A 22,047-nucleotide genomic window follows, 5' to 3' on the forward strand; every position below is an offset into this window, starting at 1 on the left:
TCTTAAATAATACTCGCATATCATAATTGCAGTTGTCTTTTAATATTCAGCCATACCAAATGTAAAAATATACTGCTTAACTGGCATAGATTTTTCAGTAAAAGTTATGGGAAGACGTGATTTTAACACCATTTCAAGTTCAAGAAATTTATAATTTCAGGTGGAAAATCACTAATGACAAACAAAAGTGAGCTATTGTTTTAACTTGCTTCCCTGGAAATGGCAGTTTTCTTAAATTTTTAAAGATGTTTTCCATGATAAAGAGTAATGATTCAGCAGGACTGACACACCAGCTTTTAGAAACAATTTCCTTTGCTGGAGTACTTGATTGAGAGAAAGAGACTGGAAATTTCAAAGGTAGGTTACAGCTGAGCATATTTAAAATCCCAGCTCAGTTCCCTGATGAAATACAAGAATTCAGGAAAAAAGAGCAACAAAAGCACATTTGGAAACTCACAGTCAGTGTTGACTTAGTGTGTTTCTTTAATAGATTATTTTGCTTTGAGTTAACTGATCACTAATTAACTAGAACTAGAGAGTGCATTTGTAAATGCTCATGCTGACACTTCCTGGGTGTTTCTGTTTTATCCTAGGACTTAATATGGTAAAACCCAAGAAGAATAAACTACACAAAAAGCCTGACAGGACAAAGTAATCTTGGGGAGTAATTTGCAGGGCAAATTCAGATCAGTGATTTCCCAAGGTGTGGGTCCTCCATTGGAAATGTAGGGCCACCTGTGGGGGTTAAATGATGCTCAGAAACAGGCAGCAATAATGCTTCATCAGGCAGCAACAATCACAACATAAAGAAAGGTTCAGGACAATCCTTGGGCGACATGATCCCACGGTTGTCTGGACTTCAGACATGGTGGCAAAAAATTTCTAAGAAACAGTCTGTGCTCTTTGGTGTAGAAAAGGAGTAGGCATCAGTTTGAAAAGGCATAGGCACCCAATTCTGAACTGGTTGTCTTAATATGAGCCTATAATTCAAATCTGTCCTGAGTCTCAGCCTTTACCTACATGGGAGATATGTACATTAAAACAGGAATGGAGCTACTTTGCTGCCCTGCTAGGCTGCTGCTGCCCTGGCACCTGGAAACCAAGCAGAAATGTGCAGTGCCCTGAAAGCAGGGTACAATCTCATCAACAGACAGACACTGCCAATTTGTAACACGGGAAAGGGAGCATAAATTCTCCTACTGCAAAAGTGTCACCATGGAAGGCCAAAAATAAAATAATAATAAAATAATTGGAACATGTATTTGAGCCATTTGATTGTTAGGTATGATTCTCTGAACAGGCCTCAGCCTTTTTTAACTTTAAAGAGAAAAGCATAAAGTCTGCTCAGCGCTTTCTAGTTACAGATGCAAGATGCCATCCCTCAGAGAAGAGTACTGGTGGTGTACTCTGTTAACCCTGTATGTCACCTGTGCTCTGTAAAGGAAGTACAATTGGACATTCCTATATTTAACATTTCTTCCAGTATCTCATTTAAGATTTTATATGTATTTTGCTGGTCATCCACAAATCAGAAATTCGACCTGTACTATATTGTACAGGTATCTCAGGTCCTCTTCTCTGGGTTCAGTGATGAGATCAACCTAAAAGTTAGGTCTTAATTGTGCCTGCACGCTTGTACTGTGCCAAGTCCTTAGTACTAATGGTGACCATATTTCTGTACAGATACAAATTCTGAGTCTTATAAGAAAATCCTGAAGTAAGAGGCATGTCTTCATCAAGGTCTACAGCCAAAACAATTCAGCATTGTTGTGAACCCAACACAGTGAAAGTGGCTTAGACAACAACTAACCATTTCAAACACCTAAATGTAGAGAAGTCATCAACAAGCATCAATGAATCTACACATTTCAGATGATGATCTTTCCATTACCAGAAGTTAGACTTCCTTTTAATTTACTTCAGTTCACTCACTTTCTTCTTTGACACCACAATTCAGACACAAACATCAATCAAACAATGGGAAACCAATTAAAAAAAAAAAAAAAAAAGAATATGAAGGAACTTGCAATGGAAAATGCAAGTCTCCCTTCTAAAAGGTAATACAGAAACCAGGTAAGGAGAGGCATACATCTTCATATTTGGCATTGTTGCAGTATTGCCAGTTATGGAGAGTAAAGAAGCCCAGTGAGTTGCCCAAACCTCGGATTTAGAAAGCTCTTGAGTTTTTCTGGGGCAGAGGGATTTTACGGCTTATGTCTTCAAGGGTTTGTAAAATAAAAGGAAAGAGACTTACATTACAAATATTGAAGTTGCTATTATTATTTTCTCATATGAATATAGAATCTGGGACTGTAAGAAAACCTACATTATCAGTAGATATGCAGTGAAACAACAACATGATGGTCTTCAGTCCATCCAAGGACAGGAATATGACTGAAGAAAGAGACCACTTGATGACTAAAACCCCTAACATCCTCTGGCTGCAGTGAGGAGCTCATGGTGCTCAGCAAGGGATGCTTGCATTTGGATTAAAGAAAATTACTACCATGTACCATGTGCTATACCTTATTATTTCACCCTTTTTAACAAATCTGAGAATGACTTATCTAAGTAAGACTATAAAAAGTGTAAATTTGCAGACATTTAGTAAAATATTTTTTTCTTTTAAATTATTTTTAACTCTAATACCTGTTGGTTTTTAATGTTAGCATTTCATTTATAAATTCTTGCTTTTAGCCCTAAAGAAAGAACACTGCAACTAGAAAGGAGAAGTAATAAAAAGTGAAACATCTAGAAATCAGACCTTCTTTCTAACTTTGTCCAAGGAAGCAAACCAAAACATTCTACTTTATTACAGTTATCAGCCTCTCATGAATGGACATAGAGGGAAAAGCTGAAGCACCTCTATGAACGACAGTTAACAAACCTACTGATCATGTGAGACAACCCCAAAAACTTAGGCTGGAGTCTGGGTCAAAAAGCAGATGATATCAATGTCAACAAGCATAAGATGACTTTTCTCACATGAGTCTTAATCAGATTAAAGTTTTCAAAGACAGAGGTGGGGTTCTCAACAGCTTCCAATTTGTATAATTGGCACCAAAAAGATAATCCCAAATTTGACTTTCAAAAAACTGTTACTTCTTCTGTGGGAATGGGAGGATTATTGACTGCAAAGAAAAGCTGATACTATTATTCAAAGAAGGCATTTTCATTTTGCTAGTAAAATATGCCTATTTTGCTGTCAAATGGACAAATCTTGATGCTGGTACTCAAGTTACTTCTGGTTTCCTACACTCATTGTCTTCGAAATGACTTCAACTTGCATTTTAGACTTTGTTAGATCCAGTGTGACAGAAAAAAAGAAAAAGAAGAAAAAGAAGGAAGTAAAGCTCTGAACCAAGAGATGACTTACACATACATATGTACACTTTTACTTGTACTGACCTTACTGAGGCCAAAAACAGAGTGCAAATCACAGCCTCTATGGTAACTGTCCTGCACAGATACTTACTTTTGGCCACTTTCAGTTATTGATAACTTGCATCTGTAGAAACCATGATTGACATATTTAATGCTTCTAATATAGTGGAGTTCCTATTTCCATTTCACACTACTTTCCACAAATCAAAGAAGCAAAACTTTCCATAAGCAACAGGAAGACACACAATGTTTTTTAAAGGCCTGTCATAGAATACATAAATAATCTAAAATATATGATTATTCAGAACATATGCTAAAGCTATCACTGACATACTGGGAAATCCTGTCTTGTCTTTTCTGACTACTGTTCTTTTGACAACACACACCTGTTTATAAGCCATTTTTACAAATTAATATTCTTTCAAGTTGCATGCATGGACAGTGAGTAACAGATGCTTCTGGATTTGCAGTTATGTTAGAACAGAGAGCATTGTGCTAAAATCAACTATTCAGGTTAGCTGTATCCTCTAAAAGGTATTGATAAATACCTATGACTACCAGAGAATAAATACATTTTTACTATTATCCTAATGCAGGCAAGGAAAATTTAACTTGAATTGATACATGTAAGATATCTAACTGTACCCTAGAAGCTGTACTTTTAAGGACATTACTAGGAGTCCTGAACAGTTGTGCCAATTTTTTGTTTCAGGTAAAAGAACGTATTACACATTTATATCAAACAGTAGAAGTCAGTGCTACTGTTTAAAATTCATCAAAGAACCCTTGAGAAAGCCTGCTTATCTATTCAAGCCACACATTTGAAGTGAACTCTTACTAAATTCTCTATGTACAGATCAGAAAGACATGTACTCTGAATAAAAAGAACTTCATCTGACAAATTAAAGAGAGAGTGAGCGAGAGGGAAAGTACAGGGTGAGCAGCAGAGTGCAAATGTGGAGATCTGCTGCACCTTGCAAAGCCTGACAGTGTAGTATGTCAGGCAGGGAAAGCCTCAGCTACCAGAGCCAACTTTTGCTTGTTCCCATGATGTGATTTAGTGCCCAAGAACCATGCAGCTTTGCAGTGCGTGGACATCTTATGGTGTCGAGTGAAGGGAACGGATTTGTCATTGCTCACTGCCAGGAGCAGCCCCAAGTAGGAACATTTTTGGTCTTCAACAATGATTGCTGTTTCTAATTCCACTGTGAAATGTGGAGAGCATCTGCACAGGGACTTCAGTGAAGTGCTGCCAAAACAGCACTTGCTTTATGTTCTTGCTTGTGGTGTCTGGTTAAGGCAGCAAGGAGACGGATCGTATGACTTAAGCCATTGCAAGACCTCATCACTTTTTATGGGAGAAAGGAAAAGTGCTGATCCCAAGGCTTTTAAGATGAGGGAAAGCAGATAAAAATCTGCAGGTGTAACTTAAAAAAAATGGTGTGAGAAGCATAAAATAGCATAAATAAGGTAATATTTTTATGGAAAAACAGAGATCAAGTGTGTGATGGCAATTCAATAAGAATTTAGTGATAAAAGCATAGAAGTGTGCATTGCTAATCAAAGTGGACAGCATTTTGATTCCAGAGTATCTGTTAGTTTTAAGTTAAAACAATATTGATACAAACAAGCATAAAAATGTACAGATGTAACTTTTTTTTTTTTTCCAATGAAAAGGAACTATGGATAATTGACTGTAACTCTGCCTGTCTCCCTCTCTAGAGAGACATAATCATTCTGGATATATGAAAATAGATTGCTCATTCTAATCCACTATTGTTTTATACTCTTTGGGGCCCACTTTTCAGATGGTGATAATCAATGGCATTAGTCATTGAAATACAGGGAGATGATTTACTCTATATCAAGGGTTCTGGCCTCAAGCAATACTCACACTACCTATTTAACTCTTCTCACAGCAGCAGCAAACTTAATGTTTGATTAAGAAGTCTTCTCTCATCTTGTGTGCTAGATGCTCTCTCATCTAGATCTCGGAAACAGTATCTGTATCCTGCAAAATCATACCAAGAACAACCACTAAAAGCTATGCGGTTGAATTTATGACCCTGCATTTCCTAAATATACTTTCTGAATTCTTCAAAAGGTGTGGAGCTGCCAAGAAACTGCTATCTTCGAGTCAAGGCAAGATCAGCTTGGTTTTGGGCATATCCTCAACCATACCAAGATATTCCGCTTTTTCTGTGCCTGTATTTTCTTGACCTGAATGACTATGCTTGCCATTTAGAGTCTCATAAAACTATGTGAAGTTTACCTGGGCTTTTTAAATTCAGGAAGAGGAACAGCTCAAATAGAGAAAGAATAGTCTTTACCCCTTCCTCTCCCCCAGGACAGTGTTAATTGGCTCCATCTTACTTTAATTATCTGTTTGAAAAAAAAAAAAAAAACCAACAGAAAATGCCTGCATTTAAATGTTAAATAGCATTTTCAATCCAACTTCAGGTGTCTAAAAGGAGCATGAATTGGGTATGAATTCCATTATTCAGTCACAATGTTATTAGCAGGGGAAGAGCAAGGTTTATCACTGTTGTCAGCACAATTATACAGCTTCCTCATTTGCCTCACCTCAGAGAACATACACAGCACGGCCTTGTTCAAGTTTGTCATCTTCTCAATGCCTTGGCTGTGATGACAGTCAAAATGAATGAACAGATCGGCACTTTGAAGTGCTCATTGATACCTGGGGGTCAGATGTTTCTTGTACATATCTGGACCATTTCCAGACACATGGAAGCAGCAAGAGCAATGGGAGCACAAGTGTCTCTGACAGTCTTCCCCAAGCCTATCCTGCTCCTTCAGCCTGTCTGGTTAAGATGTAACAGAAGTCAATACCTAAGATTGCTAGCTTTTTTTTTTTTTTCCAGGTAATGAAGAGCTATTATATCAAAGCAGTTTGAGAGGCATTGCTTAAACTGTCTTGCTGAATCTGAAGTAGCTATCAAGTTATTCCTCCCACACAGAGCAGAACAGCTTGGTCCTGCTGTTTAAGGGTCCTTGCCAGCTGCAGAGACAGGAAAGGATATTTTTTTTCATCCTTACTTTTTCTTGTTCTACATCCTCCTGATCTTTAACTGAGCAAGTCTGATAGTGTTTACAGCATGGAGGAAGTGTAATTCAAGAGAGAACCCAAACAAAAAGAACAAAGTTCAAATATATATATATATAAAAAAATCAATATGCATTAGCAAGGCATGTGGATATGCAGAGCTCTTCTCAATATGAATATTCAAGAAGAACAAATTCTGAAATCCTTAATCTCTTTCAATATTTATTTTTTCTAATTCCTGTTTTTATTCAAGCAAGTGTAAATTGAAACTGAAGAATAACATGTAGAGGAACTTCAATTGCAAAGGTGTTGCAGTTCTTGTTTGGAGTAACTTGCATTGTTAAGAGAAGTCAGTGAAAAACTGCCCAAGGAGAAACCTGGGGTATGGGCTGTGATGAGATGAAAATAATTTATAAAATAATTAAAATAATTTATAAAGCTCTAGGACATATGGATTTACCTGAAGGTTTTGCATTTTCCCACCTGAAAAAAAAAAAAATATTACACTTGAGCAAGGCCTTTTGAACTTTCCATTTAAAATTTTTTGATACACATTTATTTCTCCATGCCCCTACACAAGCTCTACAGACCAATGCATAAAACTGCCTTAATCATCAAGCAACAGCAGTGGCTGGCACACTTAGGACCAGACCCTGGGAACCAGAATGGCTGCAGCAAGAAACCACAAGTAAGTATCATGAATCAAGAGAGGAAAAGTGTGGAATCAATAAGTAAACACATCCAGAAAATGTTTCTAGTCAGAAAAGATTTTGTACTATTTCTATAATGGAAATCCACTGCTGTGAAGAACTTTTTGTTGTCACAGCCTGGAGCTAGAACAGGGAAATCAGAAATGAACTCTCAGAAAAGTTTTGCCTCATGCACACTGTGGAGGCTGTTCTTGACACTGGTTCTTTTTCAGAGACTTCTGGTCCCAGGACAGAGGAGGCATCTTCTACAAGGTGGATGAGCCTTTCAGCTTTTGGTGAACAGGAAACTGGCTCAATTCAGCAGCACAGGTAGCTGAAATCTGCAAACCACCACTACATGTAATACTGCTGGACTTCCTATCATGCCATAGCCCACACTGCTGTCAATGGCTCTACTCAAATTGTCTGTGACAAAAATTTTGTATTTAAAAGTCCAGTTAAAGATTTAAGGTGACACTGCAAAGACTGATTCTTAAACTGATACAAACACTATGAGCCAGTGTACTTCTACTTATATGATTACTCCTCTTTACTTGATTAGTCCATTTACTGCTATTAACTTAATGAGTCATATGGAATGTTTTTAAATGTGTTTACAGTAAAATGCAAAAGCCTCTCCAAAGCAGATGTCTTAAACTGATCTACCATGAATGCAGTCTTCAGTTTGACCAGACGAAGAAAATATTGCTCTTCTGTACATATTTTTTGCTTTGCACAAAACCCCTAAATATCCAGAAGGGCAGCATATATTGAAAGGGATTACAAATGTCACCTACCATCAGTGGCTTGTCCTATGGTGTAGAACTTAAGGCACCTTAACTCAGAAATTTCTAGGTAATTTGAACTCTTGAAGCAAAACACAAAAGACAGATAATTCCAGAGATATACAGGATCCAATCCAAAAAGAGTTTTGTACATCAAAACCAGCACTCTGAAATGAACCCGTAAATAGAATGCAGGTCTGAAGCAGGTCAAGATACCATTAAGAAAGAAGGAAGTCACTAACCCATTGCAGAGGGGTCAGGGATACCTCCAAATGAACAACAGTACCGGGCTCAAAACATGGCAGGTATGGGTTGCAACTTTTCCATCCAGTAACCTCATTACAAGAATGAAAGGCTTGACATCTTCTTGCCTCTTCCCTAATGATGGGTGGTTTTCAGCTACTAGGACAGAAATGTGACTGTAAAGATACACAATGCCAAAGTACTATTTTGTACAGGCATAGTGTGTAGTTGAAGTATCAACAAAACTCATCTGAATGCAGCCTAACTGCATCTTACTCTGTGCCTGGTGCTGTCACACTCCTGTTTTGACCCACTCTGTAACACATTGCCTGGCAGGACACATCAGAATCTTCTTAAAAGACCACATTGTCAGTTCCCTCATACCAAAACAGAAGCAACTACTTATTCTAAAATCTCAGTAACACCTCTAAAATCTCAGTAACAGCATTCAAACAATAGAGATGCCTCAGTCTGTCTATCCCACTGTCTATCCCACTACCCCACTGCATCTTTGCTAGTAGGCATCTCTTCCTGCACTTTAACCAGTGCTTCTCACCTGTGGTAGACCTGAAAAAAACCCACCAACTAATTTACAGACACAATCCTCTGCATCAGGCTTTCAAAGATTTGAAGACTGCTATCATGCTCTGCCCTTGAGCCTCCATTTCTCATTTTCTTTGCCTCTCTATATCCCGCATCAGATCTTTCATTCTTCTCATTTAAGCCTTTTTAAAATTATTATTTATTTAATCCTTTTGTCAGTCTTACTGTTCCTCCTTTGGCCTGTCTCCAGGTGTCTCAGAGGGAGAGAAAGAGGCAGAGAAAGTTCAAGGAGAAGGAAGAAGTGGGCTTCTTCAGCTTACATCTCTCTGCATGCTGGTGGAAGGACCTGATGGGGCATGATGGGAACAGAGCAATTCTTAGGAGAAGAGAAAGTTTCTAGCCCCACAGCAAAGAAGGAACAGAGGAAGAAACAGAAGTCTGAGGTATAATCCAACTTCTTGTCTGCTCACATGCACTGGCCCTCACAGGGCACGACTAGGAGTTGATCTGTCAGGTTACAAATTCATCCTATGTAGCCAAAGAACAGAGGAACACCTTTAATAGCTTCTAAAGAGGTTAATGACCAGAGTTATCTACCTTAGCATTGAAATTTGGCACTTTTTAATATATGCAAGGAGTCAGGGGGACATTGCAAGATCGTATTTGTTTTGTTTGTGTGCCTGTCTTTTGGAAGACACATGAATTCTGGGCAGCTGGAAGTGCAGGGTATTTTCATAGAGAAAAAATAATTAAACAAAACAAAACAACACAACCAAACAAAAATCAAACAAACACCCCTTTGAAGCCCCAGCTCAGCCTAGAAGATATCAAACCTTTGCATAAAATGTAAGGCTCCATATTCTATCTAATCTACAGATGAATCACTGGCTCAGCACGTTGCTGCCATTTAGTTATTTTACCTGTGTGTGGGTTTATAGCCAGGTTAGATTGTCACAGCTGCTAGTCTGATGGACCTTTGACTGATTATTCTCAATAGGAGACTTCTCTCCACATACAATTCCCTCTCACCAACACACACACAGTTTTTTTCCTTTAAACAATGTTCCTATTGATATTTGAACAGCTACTTTTTCAAAGTTTGTTGGATTCTTTTCTCATTGGAGAATAAAATCATCTTGGCATTAGGGAGAACTTTTAGCAGACGGATAAGATGTAAATAAAGTTCTGTTGTTAAGAACATCTCTAGCATTTACAGAAATTTAAAAAAAAGTAACTGCCTTTTTTTTTTTTTATTATTATCATATGTTTGAATGCATGCCTTTTCCCCCTATAAAAAAGAATCTTTATTTTGAGCTGGTTTTCAACTTTTATTTTTTCTGTTTTACGCTGTTCCCACTCAAGCATATGAATACAGAGCAGAACAAAACAAAGCAGTTATTTGCAGATGAGTAGCAAACTATTCCAGGATCTGATTCTCACTTTGGGTAGAATTAGATGCAGTTTCTGAAGAGGCTGCTGTGCTCAGAAAGCTCTTCAGCCACCACTTTTAAGTCTGACAGAGACTGTGAATCAGAGCCCTCAGAGGCAACAGTTCACAACCAGGGATATTCTTGTAAACTGAAATCAGTAATGATTTAAACTGAGGTACCAGGCCCTCAGCTCTGGGCATGCCACCCAGTTGGCTGCCATGACAGAGGAGGGAAGAATCACTGGACTAGGAACATCTGATCCCACCTCTCCATGAATCATCAGACCTCCTGAGCCTGCACCCTTGGACATCTGTCTCTTCCTGAGCTACTCCAATGTAAACATTGTAAAATTAATCCTGAAAGAGCCTAAATCATAGTTTTACATCTTTAAAAAAGAATAAAATTTGTAACATATGAAATAGTACTTTTATTCAAAAGAGACTATTGTTGTGCACATGACACTTCCCATAGCTTCTGACAGCTCCTGGACAATTAGGATTAGGAAGTTTGACTCAAAGTTCTGAAAACATTACTCTGGCAGTATATAATAATAAAAATTCATGTGTTCAATTACATTTGAGAAGCTACTTTCAACAGTTTTAAATAGTCCAACTTCTAATAAAATGCTCTTTAATACTTTCATTACTAAAATGTTCAATAACAATGATTGTTAGCAGGGTGAAAAACTTAGTGTTTATACTTGAGATGCATTACCATTCTTTTCCATGTTAGAATACTTTATACAAAAATATGTGCAAAATCTATGTGCCAATCTGCTGAGCTTGCCATTTTTAGCAGTTACTTCTCAATTTTGTAGCTGTGAAGACAGCTGAAAGATCATGCAATTGTTTCAGGAACTTCAAGAAAAAAGTTGTAGACTCTTGTCCAAGTGCAAGTGTCAAGAAACAAACTATTTGGTGAGAACAACCATCTGAAACAGACTGACCTAAAATAATCTGGTGTTTGAGATAAGGGGGAAGGTCTTACTTCTTTCTATGGCTTTGGAAGATAAAATTCAGAATCTTAGATAAAAGGTTAAGTTAATCTTTCACACACACACCTGTCAAAAACATAATTCAGTATCAAGTCAGATGCAACTTTTCTGTGAAGTCTTATTAAACATACATGGCTGCTACTTTCAACACAAATACTTTTGCACAGACCAAAGCACATTTTAACTATTGCAAACCTGATTCTGAGGTCATAAAGAGGCAATTCATGGCTTATTCTACTGGACTTGTTACAATTACAGTGAGACAAATGGTCTTATAAAAATTACTATCCCTTAGCCTCAATAAATTAAAAACATGTTAAAATTTGTGAGCACTTCCCCATTACTTAAGCTTTCATTTTCCCCAAAAGTTTACCCAAATAGAAATTAAAGCACTGTAGCTGAAATTGAGAGATTCATGAGCCCATAAAATGCACAAGACTAATGGTCTTTACGTGATGGCAAATTACACTTCTTTGTGTGCATTACAATACTTTTACAAGAGTTGCCATGTAAAAAGAAAATAGTGATGACCATTTAACACAGTAAGAATTCACTTAAATGAACTATCAGATGAACAGAACTCTTAAAATAATTGATTTTCCCCCACATCAGATGAAAAATGCATAACATTGTACAATGAAGTCCGTTTGAGCAAAATCATTTTCTGTCCATTAAAAGAAACATAAAATACATTGGGGTACTTAATCAAAAGTCTTAAGAGAGCAGATTTGCACACCATAAATTTACAAAACACACACAAATTTAAGTAAAATGCCTTTTGCAAATCTATGGGACCTTCCAAATATAAGTGTAGACAATTTACATCCACTACACTTATAAGAATACTGCCATCTCTAAATACTAAATTCATAACAGTTGCCGCCTCAGTGTTTCTGCCAGCATGCTGATGCATTACATTTCCTGAATGTATGGAGTGATTTGAAAATGACAGCTATCTCATGACAGGCAATACCAGCAGACAGCCTTTGAAAAAAATCTATACTGACCTCACCTCCATCCAACACCTATTGACAGTTGTCACTCAAACTGTGATATCACATAAACACTTTCCGATCTGCAGCTTAAGTTTCCATAGTAGGGCAAAATCCTGTTAACTTTTGACCCACCTCTCAGATACCCTTTCTGTTGTATTCATGTTTGCAAACTGTTGACAGGTTCTTTGAGGCAGAGCATGTATGGCTTCTGCAACACCCACACTTCCTGCCCTTCAAGCTTCTCATCTTGAACCCTACTCAGAAACTTGTTGCTAATTGAAGGTAAAAGAAATTTGCATCTGAAAAAGAAAGAGCATCCTAGAGAAAAAAACCAGAATAGTATTTGAATGTATTTCATGAAAGATTCACAGCATTTTTTCTACATGGTCTCTTCCACCTTTTGTTATAGGTGGATCAGTTTTCCCTGTTACCTGTGTCCTTATATTTCAATGCTGTGCAAACCTCCAAAATGCTGCGATGAAATAATGATGAGCCAGAAGCCACATTGTGGATATCAACCAGATTATAGAGATGAGGCAGCATCAACCCATCTATGATTAGGAAACTTAGGATCTCCATATGAAAGCAGTAGAGAATGCAGCATTCTGGATGCTGTGAAAAGAATGTTTTATAGATGCAGCAAAGACAAAGAAATGTCCAGATATCATAGCTCTTGGTATAACACAGTAATGAGAGGTTTTAACATGGAGCTTGAGTTCATGTTTATAACCACATCTATCTGCCCCTAGGCAAAACTTCTGGGCATTTATAACAACTGAGGGAAAGGGATACTTCAAATTATGTAAAAATTAAAGAAAAAAAAAGATGTACCAATCTCCTCAGCACTTCATTAAGGCTTCATATTTCAACAAATGTACCAATAACACAGACAGGGTTACACTCAAACACTGTGATGCCTAAATCTAGCCATTCCTATATGTTCTCCACCCTGAAAGAGTACACCTTACTTGAACAAAAAGAAATGGCTCTCTTGGGTTACACGGAAAGTATACCTCTGGGTGAGTAATTTCTTTACCTTTTGCTCCCCGATCTGTGTTGTGGATATATTTGCCAGTCATGATTTGCATTCTAAGACTAAATACAAAATACAGAGAAACAACAAGAAACTTCAGTAAGGTTTCTGAAGTACACAGAAATTTAGTTTTATAACTGAAGTTTTGTTATGCTTGTAATTCACAGAAACTAGGAAATAAGATCTGGTCTTTGTGAGACTGCAGGAGATATGGATCTAGAATGAAAGGCTGTCCTATAAAATTAGACAGAGTTTGGAGATATGGATTTATTCTTAAGGATATATTCCTTCCTGGATGTCAGGTGCCATTTGTCACACCCTGGATTTTGCTGTCTATCAAGATATAGGGGAAAAAAAAATTAAACTGCTTTATAGCTCAAGGAATTTTGTCAAGAGACATTTCTTTAAAGTAGAGAAAGGAGTCACTCTCTGTTAACAAAGAATAAAAGAGCCAGGCAGATCTATATTAGTGTGCATATGTACAGTTGCAGGATGCACAACACCACATTTCTTGAAGAAGTACCATTGCAGGGGCTGCTGCACCACTGCAAAAACTGTCACTTTTGGCCTGCCTAGTTTGATGCAAGGATGCAGAAATGCTTTTTGATTGCAATGGGCCCAAAGAAAGACATAGCAGCAACTTCTGAGTATTTATGTATGTTCAGTTCCTTAACTAATCTACTTTGCTTTACTTTCAGGTTTGAAATTGCATTAAAGATGCAAAGCAATCTCTTTCCAAGCCTGGTGGACTTCACTGTGACTCCAGGCACTGTTTTGCACGCTGCCAACCACAAGATCAGAGCTCAGGTTCACTGACAGTATGGAAAGGTGCCATTAAATAAAACACACACAGTTTTTTTTCCCCCCTTTTCTCCTAGAGTAGCTGAGAAAGAGGAAGAACAGCTGCAAAATAAACCTGTCATAACATCCACTGACCTATTACTGTGGATTATACCTGACCTTGAGCCACCACCCACTGCTGGCCCCAGACTGACATGTTTTTTTCTTCTCCTTCTACCTGGTGAGCCTCCTACATTCGGAAGTGAGAAATTTGTGCCAGTGTGCTGCTGTTTTTTGTACGTATTTATGTGCACTGGAGGACCAAGATCATCCAATCTTATTTCATCTGTGAACTTTTGCATGATTCATGTCAGGCTGGTTTGCTCTCTCCTAAATTCAGCCAGTCTGAGACGCAAGTACTCATATGGCGGGAAACACCAACCTGAGGTTGAAAGTGCAGTGGCCCTTAAAGTTTAAGAAGCAAAATGAGCTTGGTATTTACCTATTTTAACACCAATGCACGCAGCATGGGCAACAAACAGGAGGAGCTGGAAGCCATCGTGCAGCAGGAAAGCTACGATGTAATCCCTATCACGGAAACGTGGTGGGATGAATCCCATGACTGGAGTGCTGCCATGGGTAGCTACAGGCTCTTCAGAAGGGACAGGCAGGGAAGGAGAGGGGGAGGGGTAGCCCTATATGTTAGAGAGTCTCTTGACTCTGTAGAAGTTGAAGTTGGTAATAATAAGGTAGAGTGCCAGTGGGCCAGAATCAGGGGGAAGGCAAACAAAGCTGACATCCTGGTGGGAGTCTGTTACAGACCACCCAATCAGGAGGATGAGGGGGATGAATTATTCTATGAGCAGTTGGCAGATGTTTCAAAATCATCATCCCTTGTTCTCGTGGGTGACTTTAACCTGCCGGACATCTGCTGGGAACTCCACACAGCAGAGAGGAGGCAGTCTAGGAGATTTCTCGAGTGTATAGAAGATAATTTCCTGCTCCAGCTGGTAAATGAGCCTACCAGGGATGGAGCCCCACTCGACCTTCTTTTCACAAACAGAGAGGGGCTGGTGAGAGATGTAGTGGTCGGTGGACGTCTGGGACTCAGCGATCATGAAATAATAGACTTTTCAATACTCAGGGATACAAGGAGTCAACAAAACCTCTATGTTGGACTTCCGGAGAGCAGATTTTGGCCTATTCAGAAGACTAGTCCAGAGTATACCCTGGGATACAGCCCTTGAAAACAAAGGGGTCCAGGAGGGATGGATTTACATCAAGGAGCAAGTTTTGAAAGCACAGGAGCAGGCTGTCTCAGTGTGCCGAAAGGCAAGCCGGTGGGGAAGACAACCGGTCTGGCTGAACAAGGAGACTTTGAAAGAAATTAGGGTTAAGAAGAGGGCCTACCAATTATGGAAAAAAGGGCTAACTACTCAGGAGGAATTTAGGAATATAGCTAGGTCATGTAGAAAGAAAATTAGAGAGACAAAGGCACAACTTGAACTGAATCTCGCCACCTCTGTGAAGGATAACAAAAAGTCCTTCTATAGATACATCAATGGCAAAAGGAGGGGCAAGGAAAATATCCATTCTTTACTGGACGTGGGCGGGAATATAGTTGTCAAAGATGAAGAAAAGGCTGAGGTATTTAACACCTTCTTTGCCTCAGTTTTCAACAGTAAGACAGGTTATCCTGAGGACAGCTGGCTTCTGGAGCTTATAGAAGGTGACAAGAATCTAAGCAGCCCCCCTGTAATCTAGAAGGAAACAGTCAGTGACCTATTGAACTGCTTGGATCCCCACAAGTCTATGGGACCAGATGGGATCCACCCAAGGGTGATGAGAGAGCTGGCAGAAGAGCTCGCCAAGCCTCTCTCTATCATCTACCAACAGTCCTGGCTAACTGGGGACATCCCAGATGACTGGAAGTTGACGAATGTCACGCCAATCCACAAAAAGGGCCGGAAGGAGAACCCGGAAAACTACAGGCCCATCAGCCTGACCTCAGTGCCTGGCAGGGTTATGGAACAGATCATCCTCAGTGTAATCACACAGCACCTGCAGGATGGGCAAGGGATTAGACCCAGCCAGCACAGGTTTAGGAAGTGTAGGTCCTATCTGACCAACCTGATCTCCTTTTATGATCAGGTGACCCACCTGGTGGGTGAGGGGAAGGCGGTGGATGTGGTCTACCTGGACTTCAGCAAGGCCTTTGACACTGTCTCCCATAGCATTCTCCTGAAAAAGCTGTCAGCCCACAGCTTGGACAGGGGCACTCTGTGCTGGGTTAGGAACTGGCTGGAGGGCTGGGCCCAGAGAGTGGTGCTGAATGGTGTTGCATCCAGTTGGCGGCCGGTCACCAGTGGTGTCCCCCAGGGATCAGTGTTGGGACCAGTTCTATTTAATATCTTTATTGACGATTTAGATGAGGGGATTGAGTCCATCATCAACAAGTTTGCAGATGACACTAAGCTGGGGGGAAGTGCCGATTCGCTGGAAGGCAGGAGGGCTCTGCAGAGGGACCTGGACAAACTGGAGAGTTGGGCTGATTCCAACGGGATGAGGTTCAACAAGGCCAAGTGCCAGGTCCTTCACTTTGGCCACAACAACCCCATGCAGCGCTACAGGCTGGGCACAGAGTGGTTGGAGAGCAGCCAGTCAGAAAGGGACCTGGGAGTCTGGATTGACAAGAAGCTGAACATGAGCCAGCAGTGTGCCCAGGTGGCCAAGAAGGCCAATGGCATCCTGGCCTGTATGAGGAACAGTGTGGCCAGCAGGTCCAAGGAAGCGATTCTGCCCCTGTACTCAGCGCTGGTGAGGCCACACCTCAAGTACTGTGTCCAGTTCTGGGTCCCTCAGTTCTGGAAGGATATTGAGGTCCTGGAGCAGGTCCAAAGGAGGGCAACTAGGCTGGTGAAGGGACTCCAGCACAGATCCTATGAGGAGAGGCTGAGGGAGCTGGGGCTGTTCAGCCTGGAGAAGAGGAGGCTCAGAGGAGACCTCATCACTCTCTACAACTACCTGAAAGGAGGTTGTAGCGAGGTTCGTCTCTTTTCCGAGGCAACCCTCAGCAAGACAAGAGGGCATGGTCTCAAGTTGTGCCAGGGGAGGTTTAGGTTGGACATTAGAAAGAATTTCTTTACTGAGAGGGTGATCAAGCATTAGATGGGCTGCCCCGGGATGTGGTGGATTCTCCGTCCCTGGAGATATTTAAAAAGAGACTGGATGTGGCACTCAGTGCCATGGTCTAGTAACTGCAACAATAGTGGATCAAGGGTTGGACTTGATGATCTCTGAGGTCCCTTCCAACCCAGCCGATTCTATGATTCTATTTTAAGGATACTCTGGAGTTTTGTGCTGGCTGATCAATACAACCTTCCTGGAATGTTGATGCTGAGCTGTTGACAAAAAGTACAGCTGCACTGACAAACCCACTTCATATGGTGCCCATTGGCCTACAGTAGCACTTCTGGGTGCCCTGAGGTGATGGTTGCTACCACATGGCAACTTTCAAAAATATGCAGAGAAATCATGGGAAGAACTGGGGTTGTCTAGTGCTGGTAGATGTAAAGGAAGGTCTGTCTGACCAGAATGTGCATATTGCCTCTGAAACAGAATTCTATTTCTCCTTACTCATTTATTAGGAATCATGAACTACTGACAGAAATGTACTTGCTGAAAAGTTATTATCAAATTTTCTTTATACATACACACACTTCTATATATATAAACATAAGACACACACATTAATATATATTAAAAACTATATCACGTGAACTTTTCCAGGAGAGTCACCACATTGAGTGATTAGGAAAGTAGCAGCCAACACAGGAGGCACAGAACATGTTCTTTTCCTATTTTCCCTTCCCACCCATTCTAGTACTGTTAATTTAACTTTCTTAATTTAGTGATGCTTAAAAGATGCAAATCTGATGGTGTACAGAAATAAAAATTAGGAAGCAAACAGTAATGGTTGGGTTGGTACCAACATCAAATGGTGCCTTTAGCATCACATCTGATTTGTGATCTGAGAACTACCTCTGATGGGGGAGGCATTCACCAATGCTTTTGAAAGTAGCCTGAAGATTCTTGTTATCAGGAAACTTATCTGCTAGAAGTAAATTAAGAGCTGAAGTAGTATTAAGAAGTATTATGAGGTAGTATTAAGTATTAAGAGCTGAGTACTATTTCAGGAGCCAGACATGAAATTAGAAGGATGCAGCAGTGTTAGCCCAGGTGCTGCATGATGCCACAAACCTCTTACTCAGTTTTATATAGCAGGGACTCACTTTGTGGGAATTATAGGTCTTGGTATGTCTAAAAGAGAGAGTGCAAGGGTGTAAATGGGTGATGTTCCCTAACACATCATTGTTAATAGACACCAGGGAGACAAAAGAGTTACTTGAGCTGGAGGACAGTCTTCATATATTAAGAAATAGGTGTTGGGGCCAAAAATAAACTTAGTTTTGAAACCAGAGCTACATTAGAAATCTAGTTCTGAAACGTCTTCCAGTAATAGGGCAAGTGACCCAATTTTCTTTCCACCTCAGTGTGGTTTACTATATTTTTAAACAGAACAATATAAATTAAGTGCCTTCAACAGTACACACATTGCTTCCAAAGCCAAGAGCTTACTTCTAGCCCTATATCCCTATGAAGAGAAAAGAAAGAAGAGCATGAAATAGTGAATGGGTATGGCTTACCACAAGGAAACATGATTCTTGTTAAATGGCTTGACAAGAATATTGTGGTTTGGGAGAGAGAAGGGCAGCAAGGGGAAGGGTTGTTGAGGGTCACATTGCTTTGTAGTCCCGGGCATGTGGTAGCCTCAAGCTTTTTGAACACTTACTACCACAGGGTCTATTATCTGCCAGGCATCACTGATTCCTGAATTATTGTATTTCAATAAAAATTGCAGCTTTGGTACTTAACCCAATAACTAGACTGTTGCATTCACTTCCACATTGAACTGGCATCAGAAAAGAAATGGAGAGTAAGAGAGCTGCCCCTCCTCCTCCTCCTCCGCCTCCCCCCTCGCTAAAGACACTTATATGGCAGCACTTTGCCCAGACAGGCCAGGGACAGACAAAGTTCAGTGCTACCTAAGAACACATGGCCACAAACCACAGAAAACTCCGTGCTAGAGACAAAACATACAATGCAGCCTGAATGTAGTTATATCAGAGACATATTATCAGGGGGAAGGGAGAGAGAAGTTAACGAACCCCCCAGAGATGTAAAAAAATAACCAAAATTTATCGGGCTATAACTACAGTCAGGCTGCCTTTATAACAACTAGAAACTAACAATGTGTTCCAAAAACCTAGAAAATAAGGAAAAAGCAAAAATCAAACCCAAGCCATGCCACTTACAAATGCCTCTATGAATGTAAGTGCATTACTCATTTATATATGAAGTGAAAAATATTGAGATAAATGATGCTATTCACTATCACAATGCACCTAACACCAAAACAGATGTGTATTTTTAATGTTGGGTGCATTAAACACATTACCCAACTTTCAAAATGCAATAAGTGATTTATGATAGAGGTTGAACATGTGCAACCAGCAACTAAAAATGTAATTGAAAAAAAAAAAAAAGAATCAAAGCGTGCCATTGCAGCTAAGAGACAGAGTCAGTAAGCTCAGAATTAACCAAAAAACTGGAAGCCAAAGCTTAAATAAATCCTTGCTCTTGGATATCTTACACAAAATCAATTTTTGTTTGTAATCGTTAGCAATGTTTTCCAGGATTTAATCTGTGGTTCTGTTACTCAGAAACACAAACAACTTTTCCAACCAAAAAAAAAAAACAACCCACATTTACACTGTAAGTACCTTGCCAGAGGGTCCATCACAAGGGTACCTTTTCTGAACAACACATAAACCAAAATTTCTGAACTGAGCAGAGGGTTTTCCATATTAAAACCAAAGCAAAGTAACGATTCCATTACCTGTCTCAAGGAGGGCATAAGTTTCTTCCTCAACCCAGAGAAGCAAAGAAGACAACTAGGCTTTTTAATTAGGCTTCCTCAAATTTGGCTACAAGATAAACAGAAAAAAATTCTCTTAATAACCTTATCAAAATAACTGCTTGCCATGACTCAATTAAGACAACATAAGGAGCGGGTGTGATGGCTCACACTGAAGAGACAAGGAAAAGTCCTTTGATTAGAAATTTTCCTGCTTGCAGCTCCACCCTGGATGTCTCAATTTGCTCAGAAGGGCTTTCCTTGCTCCCTAACCAGCACAAACTTACATTTAATGGGGAGCACCTAATCAGGATAAAGAAAAGCAGATTGAAGGTTTCATGCCTTTATCTCCCAATCAGTGTTGAGGATTCTCAAGTGATTTCCTTGGCACAGCCCTAATTCAGAGCCACCTGACAGCCAGACTTCTTATCTGGTACATACACTGTATGCTAAATATAAAGATGGCCAGGGCCAGCATTTCATGTATGAGCAAAGAGTAACCCTCAAGGTCAGCTGCCTCCTCCCATGAGGAGCAGAGTGGAGCACAGTGGTGGGTCTGCCCAGCTCTGCCATGGTGTTCTGCTGGGTGCAATGGGGATGATGGCCATGGGGTGGGAGGTCTCCATGCCTGACTTCTGAGAAATGGGGAGGGAAAGGAATTACCTTGGAATGGGCTTAGCTGCTGATTGCATTGACTCTGTTAAAGGCACCGAAATAAAATAGGAAGGCATTTTGAAGCAAACTGGGAGGTGCTGGTATGCTGCGAGCATTTAAGGAAATGCTCATTGTGGCATATAGTAATAGCACCATGATCTTTGACATGCAAGAGTTGCCCTGAATTTACAAACTCTGTGCTCAGCAATATTAAAAATCTGCATTTGTTTTTAAGGCATGAAGCAATAAGGCTGCCAATATTCAGCAAGTAGTTCCAAGAAAAATTTGCTTCATTAGCCATGGATCAGAGGTCCCCTCTGAGAGCATAGCATCACCTCAGGGGTATGGAGAGGCAGACTGGGTGAAAGCATAGGAATGCTCACCAGCTGGACCACCAAAACACGCAGCAGGTGGCTGGAAAGGAACTTATTGAAGGTGCAGCTGCTTGGCTCCGTGGACTGTGAAGAGCTGGTCCCAGGAAGGCACACAGGAAAAATGCTCCAGTCCAAGGGAAATGCTGTCTGCGGGAGAGCTTTTAAGCACCAGCCAGTCCCAGGTGTTGAGGATAAGCCCTTAGGTTCTTCCTGGAGTACCTCTTCCTGCTATAGGTGAGGAGTAAATAAATTACTTCAGCCCTGTATGATGCAACATACATCCTACTAAGTATGTGGTCACTTGCACCTGTTAAGAGGTAGGGTATGATCTGGCTCACCTCATGGTCATTTAGTCTAGTTTGCAGGAGAGTGTCTGCCGCAATGTTCTGTACTGGAAGAGCATTTATTTCACCTGTGTAGCTGAAGCAGCTGACCAGTGTAAGGTCTGGAACTGGGCCTGCACTGGTGAAAGGTCAAGAAATCTGACCACAACTTTCGCAGAACTCAGAAAAACAAAGTTCTGCTCTCTCCCTCATGAGTGTGTTGGTGCATGTTCCTGGCAGTACCTTCCAGCTCAATTCTCACACAAAAGCATGAATAGAGAGGGAAAAAAAAAAAAAAAAAAAAAAAAAAAAAAAAAAAAAAAAAGCAAAATTATTCTAGCTACTCTCACTTGAGATTTTGAAAGGTTAAAAGGGAAAGGTTTGAAAGGTTGAAAGGGAAATCAGATGTGTGAGTGTTGGGTTGGGGAACACATGAAATCTCTGGAGGTTAGAAAGGGTAAGGAAGTCTGAGGTAAACTTAAAGGAGGTAAGAAAAGTTAGGATTAGTCATGGAGATGGATGCTCAGTATCAGTTCAAAAGAATAAAAGAATCATTTAGGCTGGAAAAAACCTTTCAGGGCACTGTGTCCAACCATAAACCTAATGCTGCCAAGTCCACCACTGAACTACCTCCAAAAGTACCACATCTACATGTCTTTTAAAAACCTTCAGGGGTGGTGATTCCACCACTTCCCTGGCAGCCTGTTCCAGGCCTGACAACCCTTTCAGTGAAGCAATTTCTCCTGTAGGTATAGAAGAGCATATTCCATCTCTATGGC

Source organism: Heliangelus exortis, chromosome 3 (genome assembly GCF_036169615.1).
Source record: "Heliangelus exortis chromosome 3, bHelExo1.hap1, whole genome shotgun sequence".
Lineage (NCBI taxonomy): Eukaryota > Metazoa > Chordata > Aves > Apodiformes > Trochilidae > Heliangelus > Heliangelus exortis.